At 40.0% G+C, this 18752-nt stretch overlaps 1 protein-coding gene across 3 annotated transcripts in view; it reads left to right on the plus strand.

The window, feature by feature from the left end:
* The window catches only part of cadm4 (cell adhesion molecule 4), a 734387-nt gene that overhangs the window by 364874 nt on the left and 350761 nt on the right, over positions 1-18752 (plus strand). The gene's annotated exons all lie outside the window — the stretch shown is intronic.

Genomic DNA, 18752 nt, shown 5'->3' on the forward strand with positions numbered 1-18752 from the left:
GAAAACTTCCATGTTTTGCACTTTGCTTAGCAAACTCTTATTATCATAACTTGATTTAAGAGTGTGTTTGTCTGTATGTTGACTCAGAAGAAAATATAAATTGTTGAGTTCAAAATCTGCTACCTCCCTTTGCTAACACTGGTTGAAAATATTGTCACTAAGATTGGGGGGAAAGGTGATTCAAGAGACAGTAGTCAGATATCCACAAGTTGCTTTCTATTGCTACAATTAACCCCAGAGTGAATCCACAAGCAGACCAGGTCTGATTTTTTGTCCACCTTTAGTGGCCCTTACTGTAATGCAGTCATGTCTTCAGTATTTTAAAAAAGCACATACTTATTGAAAAGGAAATTGTTTTATTGTGCAGCCCATGTCTAGCTCAAAAACCTACCCACACATATCAAAATAGTCAACAGCAAGTCCAAACACTAGAACATTAGTAAGAAAGTCAGTTAGCTTGATTGTTAACTCTGGTTTCAGCCTTTGACATGAGGAGCATATCATTTTCATCATCATCAGAACTCTAATGCTGTCATGAGCAAGCTTGTTGTCTGTCGGCGAGCCCTCGGCTCTCCAGCTGTGTCCAGGTGGCTTAACTCAGATGAAAGGGGGAGGATGGTTAGCTTGATGACTTCCAGCAAAACAACATTTAGATATTAAACCATCGATAAACAGACAGTCTGTGAGCCGGCATGAACAATCAAGCATCTTTCTCGTTGTCCTAATTCAAGTTTTGTGTGCTAGAATGAATTAAATTAACAATACAATTGCATACTTCATATGTATCTTCCTCTCCCTCTTTGTCTCTGTTACCAGAATGCTTCAGCAGGTTATTGGTTATATAAGATATGTTACGTATGACTTTCAGCTTTAATCTTATTTTCTAGTTTGTCTTTGTATACAATAAAAATGGCCTTGTTCTGCAGCTCATGCTGCATAGTACAAGTCAAAATGCTTTCATATATCTGGCTAAATGCATGCTAAGTCTATTTGTAAATATATAAAAATAACAAAACCAATTAAAGTCACAGTGGCACACTAGTTATATTTGCTTTACAATGCACCTTACAGCAAGCATTATGAAGCATAAGTACTGTGAGTGGATTTACAAAACGGTTAGATGGAAGGATGGATGGATGGATGGATATTTTAACTAATCAAGGGCTGTGCAGGAGAAACATGATTTTATAAAACCCCTGGGCTGCAGTACCCATAGGACACTCTTTGTATGTGATGTGGTTTAACTTTTTCACCCATTTTTTTTTTTTTTTACTTTTAAATCATGCTCAACATTCCTAATCCACAAAGCCACTACAGGTGCAATATCAAATATTACAGTTCATCCTCAAAGTCAATATAAGGTCATAACGGTTATGCTACTAGTTTATGTTGTTTTCTATTCTTATTCACGTTTTTGTTAATTTTGATTTATTATTTTTCATGTGCTTTTTGTTTTTATGTCATTTTTGTTAATATACTGTAGAGATGTTTGTTTACTTAAGATGTATGCATCTGCGTATATGTGCTTAAAGGAATTATTCCTTGTGTCCAGTGGTTGGAACCCCAAGAGGCGGGGCCACCATTACATTACTGCTTAGGGACCGCCCTCAGCCTACTGTATATATATTTAGGCAAGGGAGTGAGTCCATCAAAAGATTCATTGAAAAAGAATCATTATTGTGAGTACTGCTATGGAGTTTCTGGGTTTTTTTGGTGATTTTCTTGCTTTTGTCTTTGGATTTAGTCTCTGGAAATAGGATTGGAGTTTTTTTTTTTTTGGTTTGGGTTGCCTTTTCTAGGAAAATCCTTCTGCCTTATTTTTTGCCTTACTTTGTCTTTTTGGCCGTTGTTGTTCTTCTTTGGTTTATTTTAAAAAAGTCTTCATTTATAAAGATTCTTTGTTTGCCTTGACTTCTCAAGCCAAATGTTTAATGGTTTATTTGCTCCTTTGAAGGGCATTTTGTATTTTTTTAAATTTGTCTGTTTTTAAAGTTTAAAGCCAGTGTTGTTATCTGTCTTTTTTATGTCTTTTTGGTATAGTTATGTTTTTTAAAAATGTTTTAATGTAATCATTTATTTTATATTAATAATGTTTCATTTAAGTATTATGCTTCTATGTGTGAATCTAAGTTCTCCTATGTCCCTTGTGTTTTGTGTGTGGTACCCCAAGAGACACTCTGATGTCACTACACCTGAACCCACTATTTTTTAGTTCAGAGTGGATGAAGCTCAGGTCACTGAAGTTCATGGGACTCATTGCGAGCATTGCATTTTTTCTTTTTTTATACACTTGGACTTTTATTAAGGCTAAACCGGAATGAGCAGAGCCAGTTGCACTCACTGGGAGGCTTCTCGACAATGTAGACAGAGATGGAGATGACATTGTTAGCGATTGTGCTCCCTCTCATACCAGCAGGTTATTACATACCTTGACAGAGCATGTATGGAGTTCCTTCATGTGGCAATATATATATTTAAATATTTTACATGATGATAATTTATTTAACAATGTCCTATTTCAATACACATACTGTAGCATGACAACACATAATTTAAATAAGACATAATTTCTTAGAATCAGAAATGAACAAGAATCATGTAACTTGTTTGTAGGTAATGATTCAATTCAGTTAATGAGAATTGTGAGACTCTTTCTTGGGTAATGATTCAGTCTCAAAAGAATCAGACAATGATACATGTGCAGTACAGTCAATGAGCCATAAAACAGTGTGTGCTAAAGTAAAATTGAAAACAAATAATTATTAGAAATTAGAATAATATTTTTATAAGGTTGAGTTTTATGTGACTAATTTGTTGAATATTGTAATATTGTTTATATTGTATATTGAATTTGAAATTATTTTAGTACTAAATTCTATAAAACAGAACAATGATTACATTCTGATGTACAGTAAATGTGTTGTTGCTGTATTTTACTGGAATGACGAGTGAAAGATTCATCAATGACAGAGGTTTCGTTCACCAATATAGTTGAAACTCAAAAGAATCATAAGTGACGTAACCCGCGATTCATGATTCAGGCTGTTCTTGTGCATGCACATTAAACATTTACCAGTGCCAACAAAACAAAAGACGCTTGTAGACATCACGCAGGACACACGTTCGCATTAAGCTCAACTGAATCAATTCATTCATGCTTGGTAGTTGCTGAAAAGAGCGATTCAAAAAACAGTGAATCGTTAGCAAGTCACCCATCACTAACCCATATCAAATGGGGAAGCCATGTTCACCTGTATAAAGAGAGTAACCAGACCAGGGTTCAAGCCTCTGCTCCTGAAGTCCTGTTCACCAATACTATGCTGCACTAGAAAAATATTTCAGCATTGCTAGCAAATCATTAAGTACTAGCTCTTATTTTTATCAAAAGATAAAGCTCCTTCTATGAGGGACATTTAAAAAGTTTCTGCGCTTTTGTATTTTTTTTGGAAACAGTGAAGGTGAGAGGAGTAGGAAGCAGTCGTGTATGAGAGTGCCATATGACAGGGAACATTGCATGGCAAAGGCAGATGACTATGTAGAAAAACAATCTAACTTGTTTTTGAAATTATTAATAAATAGAGTTAAAAATAAAGTGTGGAAAGTTTTTGAACGTCCCTCGTATTTACAATCTTTTATCGTTTAGCTGGAAAAACATCATTCATTCACTTTTATCAGACAAACTGCACCTGAAATACTGCCTTAATTTACTGGATTGGATTTTTATTCCATTTTGTAAGAGAAAGCACAGACAGTCATGAAGTGTTGGGGCACCTGTAGGAAAGCACCATATAACCATGTTAAAAATGAAAACGAAACATCGTCACAGACATGAGTCTCAAAAGAAACTGCTTCAAGATGGCGGAACTTCCAATGATAAGGACTTCCGGCAGGATGAGGTGGGTCCAGGTGGCCGGACATCAGAAGTGATATCAAGGGATGTTAAGCCATTAATCTTCCGGTCTGCAGAGGGAGGAAGAGGTAACGCGTTCATAAACAACACCATCCTGTGTTCCAGAAAGAAATTAGCTGAGCCTTAAAGCTGTCCATAATGCACATGAACGTGACAACTGATTATATCAACATTTGGGTTAGTGAATTACTCTAATACTGAACTTGCTTTCTTTTGTTGCATGGACTTTTTAATTACTGAATGAAAGTACAAAGTGTTTATGTTTAATTAGAACAGACAGGTGCTCTTCTTGATAAAATGTATTAACTGGAGTGCAGAATCTTTGATTAGCAGATGCTTTGCTGGCAGGCTTGAATTAGGGCCTACTCAAACAAAATAAGAAGTTGATATTATGATGGTAAATTTGGCTGACGTGAATAATGCACTGTAGGGGACATGGAAAGTGTGATTGTAGCCATGAACAAGAAGCTTGTGACAAAATGTTAAGAGCTCTGGGAGTCCTCAATAACCAATCTGAAGACCATCTGCTGTACTTTCTGGTTTGGCGGGGTTTTATTTTTAGTGCAGTTTGATTTTATTTCAGGAATAAAGATGACCACTTTCTTCCTCTGTGACATAGATTCAGGTCAGAGGGTTAAGTGGCGTATAGAAACCTTTTCAGAGACCTGTGGCCATTACAAAAAAAATTAGCAAATAACATCATGATTTAAAGAGTGAGTGTAGCTTGAAGTTCCTGAAATGTAGTCACAGAAGCTAGTTCAGAGTATAACTTACATGTGTGTGCATGTAGCTACATAAAGCAATCACAAGAAGAAATCCAATAAATCACTTTGGAATGAATTTTGGATGGTTTTGCCACTTGAATCATAAAGACATAAGAAATTTGACAAACGAGAAAAGATAATCCAGTCCATCAAGCTCGTCTGTTTAGCAAATATCTAAGCTGTCCCAATATCTCTTTCAGATTCTTCTTAGAGGTGATCAAGGTTTCTGCTTCAACTCAACATTTCTGTAGTCTGTTGCAGAGTCCCTCAAGTCTTTGTATAAAGAAGTGCTTCATCGCTTCAGTTTTAAATGCACTTCCCCTTAATTTCCACTTCGAATATGTGATTCACAATAAACCTGAAAGAATGTTGCTGGGTCTACTTTATAAATTCCTTTGAGAATTTTGAAGACCTGGATGAGGTCCCCATGCAGTCTCCCCTGCTCAGACTAAACAATAATTCATTTTCTGTCACAGTAGGACATGTCCTTAAGTCCTGGGATGCACTTGGTTGCCCTCCTCTGCACAGCTTCAAGTGCTGCTATGTCTATTATACTCTGTTCTGTTGTTTTTCTTTTTTTAACAGGAGTCTGGGCACAGACTTATTTTCTTCTATGTAAACACGATAGATAGATAGATAGATAGATAGATAGATAGATAGATAGATAGATAGATAGATAGATAGATAGATAGATAGATAGATAGATAGATAGATAGATAGATAGATAGATAGATAGATAGATAGATAGATAGATAGATAGATAGATAGATAGATAGATAGATAGATAGATAGATAGATCGATCGATCCCAAGGGGACATTTACATACTCCAGCAGCAGCATAGTGATAAAGAACAATATTAAATTAAAGAGTGATAACAATGAAGGTATAACAGACAGACAATAATTTTGTTTAATATTAACGTTTACCAACCCCGACCGTGGAATTGAAGAGTCGCAGGAGGAGGAGTACAGGAAGCTAATCAAAGACTTTGTTAAATGGTGCAACTCAAACCACTTACACCTGAACACCAGCAAGACCAAGGAGCTGGTGGTGGATTTTAGGAGGCCCAGGCCCCTCATGGACCCCGTGATCATCAGAGGAGACTGTGTGCAGAGGGTGCAGACCTATAAATACCTAGGAGTGCAGCTGGATGACAAATTAGACTGGACTGCCAATACTGATGCTCTGTGTAAGAAAGGACAGAGCCGACTATACTTTCTTAGAAGGTTGGCGTCCTTCAACATCTGCAATAAGATGCTGCAGGTGTTCTACCAGACTGTTGTGGCGAGTGCCTCCTTCTATGCGGTGGTGTGCTGGGGAGGCAGCATAAAGATGAAGGACGCCTCACGCCTGGACAAACTTGTTAAGAAGGCAGGCTCTATTGTAGGAGTAAAGTTGGACAGTTTAACATTTGTAGCAGAGCGACGGGCATTAAGCAAACTCTTGTCAATCATGGAGAATCCACTGCATCCACTGAACAGTGTCATCTCCAGGCAGAGGAGCAGCTTAAGCGACAGACTACTGTCACCGTCCTGCTCCACTGACAGACTGAGGAGATCGCTCCTCCCCCACACTATGCGACTCTTCAACTCCACCCGGGGGTTGGACATTGGGGGTAAATGCTAACATTACTCAAAGTTGTTGTCTGCTTTTACATGCATTTTTTTTATTACTATTTAATTTAATATTGTTTCTTTGTATCAGTATACTGCTGCTGGATTATGTGAATTTCCCCTTGGGATTAATAAAGTTATCTATCTATGTATCTATCTATGTATCTATCTATCTATCTATCTATCTATCTATCTATCTATCTATCTATCTATCTATCTATCTATCTATCTATCTATCTATCTATCAATTATAGTGTGGGGGAGGAACGATCTCCTCAGTCTGTCAGTGGAGCAGGATGGTGACAGCAGTTTGTTGCTGAAGCTGCTCCTGTGTCTGGAGATGACACTGTTCAGTGGATGCAGTGGATTCTCCATTATTGACAGGAGTCTGCTCAGTGCCCTCGCTCTGCCATGGATGTCAAACTGTCCAGCTCTGTGCCTACAATAGAGCCTGCCTTCCTCACCAGTTTGTCCAGGCGTGAGGCGTCCTTCTTCTTTATGCTGTCTCCCCAGCACACCACCGTGTAGAAGAGGGCACTCACCACAACAGTCTGATAGAACATCTGTAGCATCTTATTGCAGATGTTGAAGGACGCCAGCCTTCTAAGGAAGTGTAGTCGGCTCTGACCTTTCTTACACAGCGCATCAGTATTGGCAGTCCAGTTCAATTTATCATCCAGCTGCACTCCCAGGTATTTATAGGTCTGCACTCTCTGCACAGAGTCACCTCTGATGATCACGGGGTCCATGAGGGGCCTGGGCCTCCTAAAATCCATCACCAGCTCCTTGGTTTTGCTGGTGTTGTAGGTGGTTTGAGTCGCACCATTTAACAAAGTCTTTGATTAGTTTCCTATATTGCTTTTAGGTTCCCCATTCTCTAGTTATAATTGGAAAGATTACAGTGTCCAAAGCCTGTGCTCCTACTTTTATAAGTAAAGATACCTTTGCAGAGTTAGATTGTTGGTGCCCAAGCCCTAGATCAACATTTGGCAGTCAGTTTGCTCCCCAGGGCTTAGCTGTCTTTATTACTGGCTATTAAATGGACTGTCCATGGTAACCCTCTGCTGAAGAACGTCAATATATCAATCTCTATTTGCATAATGCCTCCCATGGCCACAAAGTGCCTTATGTAATTAACATGGCAATACAGTAGTTATAAAACAGTACATTTTGATTTTTACTGCTGTTAATTAACTAGAGAAAGCCGCCAAAATTTCTATTAATGTAAATTAAAATTACAAAAAGGTACCTGTCTAGTCTGCTCAAAGAAGCAACATTGATTACAGAAATCAGTGAAAGGAAACAGTTTGCTTTAAGCAAAGAAACTGCTGAAAGATTAAATAGAACATCCCTCCATGTTGAAAGGAACCAAGCAGCTTTACTGAATCTATACATTTACTCAGTTCAAGCAAATGTCGCATCAGGAGGAGGGCATCACACAGCGAGTGTCAACCATTGGTCACAGCAGATGTGTTTCCTGTCAGAATGTAAGTACAAACACTTATAAAGGCGGTCTGTTTTGTGATGGCACTTTCAGCAGAATGAATTGGATTGGGGGGGCAACTAGAAGGCCGGCTATGAAATGCAGGTGAAGACCCACTTCTTGACTCCTTCTTTCTAGAAATATTCTTCAGGTGTGCAATTATTGTTATAAAGCAGACTCTGCTATCTCGTACTGTGCAGCCGCTTTTTTCCACGTTCAATTGATCTCCCTATTGCGACAGTGTAGTTTTCTTTGCTCTTGATGTCCTCTAAATGTCTTTCAGTGCTCCGTTCTTTTTTTAACTTTTGCAGTTGTTTAAATTTTTATCGTACTTGCATGTTTTTCACGCTGATACAGTTTTTGGGATCTCAGTGGTTCTGTCAGGCACCGTGTGATAGCACATGCTTAAGTATGGAAATCTGGTAATACATCAGATAAGGACAGTATCAGATCAATCATTCAGTCATTTAAATTGGTATAAAAACATAGCATGCAGAAGACAGTCCTAGTCAGGAAGAGACTGATGTGGGAGATAGCGTGGGAGAGCTGCATAAACCTGCCAAGTTTTGTGTCAGTTTAGGACTGTCAGTTTTATGTCAGTTTAGGATTTTGTGAATGTGTTATATGCTACTTCATCTTTTACTTTTCTCAAAAGCTACAAAACTGGCATGGGTGTAAAGTTGTTTCCTTATTTCAAAACTTGTTCAATTTTCAGATTTCCACCATGTCATGCTGTTCTGCCAAAAACATGCAACAGACGTTTTGTCAATAGACAGTACTGGGAAATGAAAAAGGGGATCTACGCTAACTAAATGACTGCTTCAAAACACTAACCAAAAGTAGTTGTCAAAATGCACTAGCACTGGTCAAAAAGCTTATTATGAGTTCCTAAAACGGAGCACACCAACACTGAAAATTTGCTTCAGAATTTATCCGTAATCTTGGAAGCCATTAAACACACTGCACCAGATTAAATACTAGTGCATTGATGATGTCACCAATCGCAACCTGCGGTAACCATGAGTCTAGCAATGACAATGTTTTTTTATAGTGACAGAAACCCGCAGAAAAACAAAATGGAGGCATTTGAACTATAAGTTCAGCCATGCAATGGGTGACACTTTAGCACCACACAAGTTCAGATGGAATGGAACCTATGTGAGGTTTTTTATGGTGGCCGGAGTGCCAATTCTGCCACCAACCCCAGGTTTTCCATTTTGTGTTACCGTACTATTGCTGACAACAACATTCTTTGCTGAGCATGAGATCACCGGCAACCTGACTCAAGACATCAGTGCGTCGATCCTACTTAAGATAGTGGTGTGCTGTATGTGTTACCCAATCCTTCAATAAACCTGGAAGCCATTTTAGGTAGGATGGAATCAGTAGATAGAACAAAAAATAGTAATAATGAGCCAAGGTCGAAAGTGGGAGGACAAGATACAAATAAACAATGGTTAGAAAGTGAGATAGAATCGTAAATTAAGAGACATAGCGAGAGAATCAAAAACCACAATATTTCATGTAGCCTAAGCCAAAACACAAGACATAAATCAAAGTCGAATATCGGAAAACAGTTAGTAGCCAGAGAGAGATCTGAACTATAAGTTCAAATCAATGAAATGATACGAATATTCAAAACCATACAAAATTAACAAAGCATCAAAATAAATGTACAAAACATTAGAAGTTCTAGAGAATCATAACACATATAAAGCAAATATCTATATATATAATTCACTAAAGCAAGACACCCATGGAAAGCACACCAGAAGGGGCGTGGATTCACTAAGCCGCCAACAAGTAAGACACCTATGGCACGCAGGGAGGAGCCACGGCCACCAACTCCAAGACCATTGGATACGACGACAACTCGCGGAGCCACGCCCACCAACTCGGGCGCGACGACGGAAGAAACGGTGTCATTTATATTCGTCTGTCGTTGCCACGTTGACTGTTCATAGAGGCATGTTTCTCGCGGAGGTGAATCGCCATATGCAGCGTATAAAACGGTTTGCGAGGGGTATCCCATGGGATCCTTAAAACAATCCTTTACATCTGAGGTTAAAACACAATGAAGTAAGCAGTCTTTAAAAAACGAGTTTTCGGTTACAACGCACGACTGCGTGCACCATAGCAAACTGTTTTACACGCTACATACAGCAAGAGGGAGCGGAATGGACGTCCTTCTCCTCTCCTCCCGTTCCACCCTCCGTGCCTGAGCGCCGTCCACCTCCATCCCTCCGTCTGGCAGGAGAAGGCGCGATTGTGGTCCACCAGTTTTCAGTCACGGACGATTGTGTGTTGGTTCGTTCCGTGCATTGTTACAATGTTGCTTTTCTTGCTGATTTATTACATTACCGATTTTTCAAATGTTAATTTTCTCCCTCATTAAAAAACTGGCCTGATTACGCGCGTATGGTACTCCGCGGGTTGGCTAGTATATATATATATATATATATATATATATATATATTAAAAACAATAATTTGAGAAAACTCCTGAACTAACAGCGCATTCTTACTTTGTATTTGTTATCTACTGAGTCTGGTGTGATTGGTTGTATTATTGCCAAGTGAACCAATCAGAGTCATACTAGCTCTTAGCCTGGGATGTTGCTGGCTCAAAGTTCTTTAAACTTATTGATTGTAACCACTTTTCACAAGTGCTGTCAAGTGAGTGATTTACCATTAAACCAACACTGGCAAAATAAGCTGACAACCTTATAGGATACAAAACACTAAAATTAAGCTCTAAAATTTATTATCAAAGCCAGCCAGCAATGTTATGGCATTACTATTCTAGACTTTGTTTTTAGTTTTTATTCACATTTTTTCCAGCCTTTCTTTCCTTGGCCTCTAAAAGTAATGGAGGTAATGTTTTGAGGGTTTTAGAGGTCAAGGAAGTTAATCGTTTGGTCTGTTTCTTGATTTAGGACATATTTGACGACTTTCATATTAAAGCATGTGTTCCCTAGGTGCCATTTTGGTTTTTAGTATTAGTGCCTCCAAGATGTCTGGGAGGGTGCCAAGCATGGCATAATCACCGTGATGTTATGAAGGCCATGAACTGTTGTACTGTCCAAGTTTGTGACTAATTCAGAACCTAAAAATCTAGCGTCATCATTGTCAAAGATCTCTCTCTGGCTACTAACTGTTTTCCGATATTTGACTTTGATTTATGTCTTGTGTTTTGGCTTAGGCTGCATGAAATGTTGTGGTTTTTGATTCTCTCGCTACGTCTCTTGATTTACGATTCTATCTCACATCCTAACCATTGTTTAGTTGTATTTTGTCCTCCCAGTTTCGACCTTGGCTCATTATTAGTATTTTTTGTTCTATCTACTGATTCCATCCTACCTAAAACTGCTTCCTCACTTTGCAGTCCTTACCATTGCTAAGTCTAATTTGGAAAACGGGAAATGCAACTGGGCAAAGGTTAGAGCAAAAAACAGAACACCAGGCCTGAAACAAAAAGGCAACTAATCCAGCAACTAAACCAAAATGAGTTCCAAGCAAAAATGCCATAAACAAATGTAAGGACAAGTGGTTTTCCTTGAAAGTTTATTGAAGGATTGGGTAACACATACAGCACACCACCTTCTTAAGTAGGATCGGTGCACTTATGTCTTAAGTCAGGTTGCTGGTGATCTCATGCTCAGCAAAGAATTTTGTTGTCAGCAACAGTACGGTAACACAAAATGGAAAACCTAGGGGTTGGTGGCAGAATTGGCACTCCGGCCACCATAAAAAACCTCACACAGGTTCCATTCCATCTGAACTTGTGTGGTGCTGAGGTGTCACCCGTCACATGGCTGCATTCGGGTCCCAATTTGGGATCCTGAGTTGGTTTGTCATGTGGCGGGTACGGCAATGCCCTGTATCTGCGCATGCTCCTAACCTCTTCTATCTCCTCAATCATAAACAATGCAAACCAAATGAACAATTTCCAAAATGTAATTGACAGCAACCAATATTTATCAAAACTGAATTCATAAATGTTGTTCCTTAGCTGGGGGTTTGAACTGTTCTTCTACTGCCTGAGCTCTGTATTGTTATCTTTTACACTGTACACAACTAAAGCATTCAGTTTTAAACAGGTCTGAGTGTCTCACTCATAGGCCATCTGACTGCTTAACTCTCGCCTCTAATGAACAGAGAATGATTTGAGAGACGCTCCTAAAGCAGTAGGAGTAACTTTAGTTTTCTGTAGACATGGTAGCATTTATGTTGTTGTTAAGCCTTAGTACTGAGGAGAAAGGCAGCAGATGTTTTTATCTGAAGTGCTATATATGGTAAGTTAAAGGGTATACAGAATAAAGCTGACATTTCAGCATCTGAGTTGGATGTGAATGTCAGATATTGCATCAGTGATATGGAAGAGCTAGTGATCCATGTGTGTTTATTATGCGAGGTAATCTTCTAGTTTAAATAAGTCTGAACGTTTTGTTGAAGACTAGTCTAAAATGCCCTGAAGATCATGCATGACTGATTAAAGTTAATTTCATTCATTCATTCAGTGAACCAACTTATTCCAATATTGGATTACAGATAGTTGGCTCATTTCTCTCTGGCATCCACCACAAAGCTGAAAATCAACCTGTGATAGTATGCCTGTCTATTGCAGTACACCAGGGCCATCTTAACAGCATTATAGGCCCCCCGGTAAAGCAGTGTACAAGGGTCCCTACCTACACAACCACTCAGCAAGTCACAACATACAGAAATGAGCATGGGGCAAATGCTCAGAATGTCCATGCATTAAGACAGCCCTATAGTACACACTCTCAGATATACTCAATCTCATCCCAAGTTTCCATTTAACCTATCCTGACCATTTTTGGAATGTTTTAGGAAAATCAGAGTACATGTAGAAGACTGATGCAGCCACAGGTGTATATTGTGTAAACTGTGCATAGACAGTGTCTTCTCCAGCATTAGAACTCACACTAAAATATCTATGAAGTTACTTCTGAACATGTTATTAAACTTAGGATAGCCATGTAATTCTAACATTAACTCTAAACAATGCTGTGTCTTTTCAACAGCAATGTATATTGATAATAAGGCAAGCAGAAGAGTCTAGCTAGTGAACCTGGGGCAACTTAAAATACATTCAACCAAAGAGCCATCTGTGAAAAGATCTAGCAAATTTGTAATTCTGTATCCTGGTGAGCATCACAAAGGATGTTAGGGGGTGGATGATGTTTCCCTTTTTTCTCCTTTGCATCTGTTTGTTATACTGACTTGAGATTTGTGAATCGGGCTTCTTAGAAAGATATCATTTGAGAATAAATATGTGAGTGATGCATCTTCCTACTTGCTGCATCATCACTATTATTTTGCTAACAGGATGGTCACTCCACATTTAGTAAATTATTGATTTCTTGAGCAGTGTTACGTTATTCTTTTACTTCAAAAGTATCCATCTGCACCCTCAGATCAGTTAGCATCATACAGTACAGATGCTCTTTGTGCACAGCAGTTACTGGAGTCTCAGTTATAATTTCAGAATAGGCTGAGCGAAGAGATAGTGATCTTTATGCAGTAATGTGGTTTTATGCCAGGAAAGAGTACTACAGATGTGATGTTTGCTTTAAGAGTGTGTGGCAGATTGCCGGGGTCATTACCTGGCCGGGATGCCTGGAGGGACCGGAAAGGGACAATAATAGCTTCCGGGTCACGAGAGGGCAACTGCCCTGGACTAGTAAAGGACCACGGGAAAGGAGAAAAAGGGTTTTGGCCTGTTTGGACCCGTGGCCACCGCCAGGGGGCGCCTCAAACTTCATCGGACCTGGAGAATTGTCACTTCCGCCACACCAGGCAAGATGGCGGATGAAACTGCCATGGACGCCCGGAATGCTTCCGGGGCAAAGGGCAGCACTTCCGCCACACCAGGAAGTGCTGCCGGAAGATAGTTTCCAGCCACCTGGAATGCATCCCGGCGGGAATAAAAGGCGCCGCCTCCTAACAACTCAACGAGCCGGGAGTGGGAGTAGGAAGAAGCTCCCAGGAGGAGAATAGAGGCGGTGAAGGACTGAGAGAAAGAGAAGGTGTATTCTGGGGATTATTGCCAAGTGCTTTGTGTGTTGTTCGGGACTGGATCCTGTGTTTATTTGGGGAAAAATAAACGTGTGCTTTTATAATGATGTGGTCTCCGACTGGTGGTGTCCGGGCAAATATCACAAGTGTTGATAGAGAAGTACAGAGAAGGCCAGAAGGATTTGTATTGTGTGTTTGTGGACTTGGAGACAGAATATGACAGGGTGCCCAAGGAGGAGTTATGGTACTGGGAGTAACAGGAAAGTATGGCAGGGTTATTCAGAATATGTATTAGGACAGTGTGAGTGAAGTGAGATGTGCAGTTGGAATGACGGCCTGGCTCAGGGTGAGAGTGGGATTATATCAGGGGTCGACTTTGTTTGTTTGAAATGGTGAATTGACAGGTTGACAGATGAGGTCAGACTGGAGTCTCCATGGACCCTGATGTTCGTGGATGATATTGTGGTCCATAGTGAGAGTAGACAGCAGGTTCAGAAGAACCTGGAGAGTAGAATGAGAGTCAGGTAGGAGTGAGATGGAGTACAGGTGCGTAAATGAGAGGGCAGGTGGTGGAAGGGTGTGACTGCAAGAAGCTCACATGGTGAAGGTGGTCGAATTTAAATACTTGGGATCAACAGTCCAAATGGATTGAGGGGTACATCAGGAAAAGAAGGTTGAGGGTGGAAACGCCAGGCAGGAGGAAAAAAGGAAGGCCAAAGAGAAGGTTTATGGATGTGGTGAGGGAGGACATGAAGGCAGTTGGTGTGACAGAAAATGATGTAAAAGACAAATATAAAAGGAGATGGATGATCTGCTGTGGAGACCCATAAATGGGAGTTATAATTTCAGGTAGTGACAGTACACTGCATCTGTCATGAGAAATGTGTCAACACCGATTAGGTAAGGTTAACTGCTCAGTGTCAAGAATTATTGAAATTTTCTAAGAAACATCTTTGCAGGTGGTTTAGTTGTCCGGGAAGGTGAAGATGAATTTTGAAGCAATGATAATAGGACAGAAACCCACGATGGATGGAATGCTAGGCTGTCGCAGTGTAAATATGCACCCAATGTAGAGGCAATCAAGGGAAGCCATTTAACCTGTGAACTGGACACAGGAAGCGCATCAACTAGGACTGAAGAAAAAATATGGGGCCCAAGATCTATGAAGCAGAACTATAACATTCTGCATGGCATGACTCCTGGTTTTTGAACCTCTGGAACTCATTTTTTGTCTATAGAATTTGTTTTTCCAGCTACTGAAATATTTTATTATTTTTGTCAAAAATCAAGCATTCTCTCTGTAGTTTATGTTTTGCTTATTTTAATTATTTTTCAGATTAAATCAAATTAAATTTTTCACAGTGCAATATGTAGTGAAATGCTTAGCTGCACTAGACTGTGAATATTAGTATAAATAAATAAGCAGTAACACATGACTTTATATATGTCAATTAAAATCATTAAGTTAAATGACTGCAATAGTCCATCCATCCATCCATTTTCCAACCCGCTGAATCCGAACACAGGGTCACGGGGGTCTGCTGGAGCCAATCCCAGCCAACACAGGGCACAAGGCAGGAACAAATCCTGGGTGGGTGCCAACCCACAGCAGGACACACACAAACACACCCACACACTAGGGCCAATTTAGTATCGCCAATGCACCTAACCTGCATGTCTTTGGACTGTGGGAGGAAACCGGAGTGCCCAGAGGAAACCCACGCAGACACGGGGAGAACATGCATATGACTGCAACAGTATGTATTGTAATATGTAAGTAAATGAATAATATAAGAAAACTAACAATACAATAGGGCATCATGTAGCTCTAGGCAGTGCCCTCATTTAGGATGCAGACAGACGGTGGACAGAAGCTTCTCCTCGGTCTCTCTAAACTGGTCTTCAGGCAACCGTAGTGTTTTCCTGACCACAGCACAGAAAAGAGGGTGTTCCTGGGATGGCTGGCATCTCTGATCATTTGTTTTACCCTTGCTTGATACTGCTAAGGGACTTTCTTCCCAATCTCAATTTAGAGTCCCATAGCAGTGACGTAAGGGTGGAAGTTGAGATTTTACGTGACATTAGAATGGTGCCATTGATGGAGGTTCACAAGTGACACAGCAAACCCTCCCAAAGAGTTGGGGCTACAATGATAAATGAGGCTTGACCGAGAGCTTCATAACACACCTTTGGAATGGTGTGAAGGATGGGGTCATTAGATGTTTCAATAAATTAACTTAGATGAAGTTTGTCTTTGATTAGCAAAACATGAAGAAGCAAGTCTGTTTGTCCCTGCCTTGCATCTGATTTTGCTAAAATAGGCTGTGTCTTTGGAAACCCTGAAATGGATTGAGCAGGTCTGATGAAGGACAAATGGGTGGGCAGATGGATAGTGAAATAGACTGTCTGAAAGACACCACACAAATCTAACCCAACATTAACATGGCAGTTTTAAGATGTCTATGAAGTCTTGACCCCCTCTATCTTAAGGCCGAAGCCCAACAACTTACGTATTATTTTTTCAGATTGTGTGACTGATAGCAGCATAACAACACAATTGCTACCTCAGGTTGTTGAGGGATGTCTCTTAGATGTTTTCGTGTAATGTTTTAGTTGAGTTTTCAATTTTCAGCTCCAATATTGATCTAGCACTTTCCTGGTTGGGATACACTTTAGATCATATATGTTTCAGTTGTTGTTTTAAGATGCATGACTAGCTAAGTCATATATTTTTGAATAGAGAACGCTTAGCGGAGGTTATGCACAGTCCATTTTCCGATGGGCCTTGTTTCAGCCAGAGTTACTCATGTTGAGAAGGCCACTGCTGTTTCAGACATCTTTAATCCTGTATCCCTTACGATGCTCGAGTGGCATAGCCTGTATTGGCGTAACCTCACTCAGTCAGTCCCTGTCAGCGTTTCCCTTTTGTCGATCCCGGTTTGCTCGGTTGTTCAGTTGCTGCTCATCAGCTTCTATTTGCCGACCTTTTCTTCTCTTTAGCTCTTACTTGCACATTTGTTCTTCCTTTGATCTCCATTTTACTCATCGTGTCACATCCCTCTTTCCAAATGTTGCTGTCAATCACCCCTTTTGCTTCCAAGCTGTCAAGAACAATATTTCATTGGCCTCCTCGGTCCCTGATGATCTTTATTTTTCTTGCTTTGTCAAAGGAGATTTAACGGTCCCAGACATTACCGTCACACAGCTCCCACTTACCACAGATTTCACAATTGTCCTACTTCCTCAGTCTTCAGCTAGCTCATTTGATTGTTGAGCTCCTCCGCTTTTTTCTCATTCATTCCCTCTGCCACTGCTGATTTCTGGCTGTCTCTTTGCATCGATGTTTCATCGATGCTGCCACTGTCCAGCTCATTTTCCTGATATTTCACATGTCACCCGTACTATACCCTCCTCCCTTTCCCCCATCTAGAGTCCTATTTTTGCATTTTGTCACTGTCAGTCACAAAGCTACTTAATTTGTCTCTGTCAGTCCATCATTAGTTTATTATGTCATAAGCTGTCTCTCACTTGCTTACTGTCAATGTCTCATTTGCTTTTTCTGACACGATTCTTTCAAATACTACTTCCCCTCATGCCATGTGGTTAAAAATGTGCCGTTTGCTCCAATAATGCTGTCAAACTCTCATCCGCGCTCTCTCTCTGTCATTCTCTGTGGCTTAAGGCCTGCCGCTGTCAATCTTCTATTTGATCTCTGTGTCTCTTGCTTCTTTGGTTGGCGACAGTATCTTACTTCCTTGGTTTGTCACTGTCAGCTTGCCTTTTGCTCACCCTGACACAATTAATCTCCCTGAATGCTATGAGGTGCCACTGGCCTGTTACCTGTTCGCTTGTGCAGGCCTTGTCCAGATTTGGCTTGCTCTTCTGTTGTTAGTCTCCTAGTGGCACTTTCACTTTCTGTCTCTGAGTCACTTGTCTAATCACTGTTAAACTCCTGGGGCCGACTCTATTGACATCTCCAATCCTCTTTTCTCACTAACCTTTCACCTTGCCTGTGTTAAGATTTACATTTGGAGCAGCAGAACTGCTGACGAGTTTAAAGGGATAATCTTAATAGAATTGCCAAGCAAGTAAGAGTTAGTAATGTGAGTCAGAAATACCAATAAGACAAAACCAAAACTATAAACAGAAGGCAGAGTCACAACAATACCAAAATACTAAATTGTATTCAATTAATTTTGTTTATTCTTTTTGAGAAAGTCTTTCCTTCATTAGATAAATGTTTCGTGTCCTATTAGGCATGATGCCATTTAATTGTACTGTCAAGAAATTGGTCAGCATGGACAGAATGAATATTTAAAACTGAGGAAAGAGTCCAGGTCAAAATGCCAGAAAAGTGTCAATGCCAAGAAGTAAAAACAAGAAACCGAGCACTGAAAACCAGAACGTAAAACACAATCAAAGTTAGAGAGCAAGACCTGTGCCCATATTTGTCAAGTGTTTCAGAGTAGAAAAGCAGTCCTAGCTGCGTCATAGAGCTTTAGAGTGACTCAGATTTAAATTGTCCAAATTTAGAAAGCTATTTCAAACTTCCCCAGGATTTCTGAGAGCTGGTGTGCTATCCTAGCTCACTAGGACCTGCCAAAAGATGGCATTCAATCAGAGATCGGCACTGACATTTTGGAAAAGGGTGAATGTTTTGGAAACTGCAGGCAACAACAAAATCATAAAAAGATTTAGATCTAACAGAGATGGAGTAATATTTGTGAAAACACTTACATGTCGCTTCATCTGTGTAAAGAAGCCATGGGCCGTCAGCTGAAATGAAGTGGTTAACAACATTAAGTTTTTTGGTCACGGTCAAAGTTAAGCTTTACAATAATGATGATTTGGGTATGCTACAACCAGCCATTTCTAGAATTTTGCAGCAAAATTTGCACATCCTTTCAACGCATCATTAACATACAGATTAATACATTTC

The sequence above is a fragment of the Polypterus senegalus genome, chromosome 12 (assembly GCF_016835505.1).
Source record: "Polypterus senegalus isolate Bchr_013 chromosome 12, ASM1683550v1, whole genome shotgun sequence".
NCBI classification, from domain to species: domain Eukaryota; kingdom Metazoa; phylum Chordata; class Cladistia; order Polypteriformes; family Polypteridae; genus Polypterus; species Polypterus senegalus.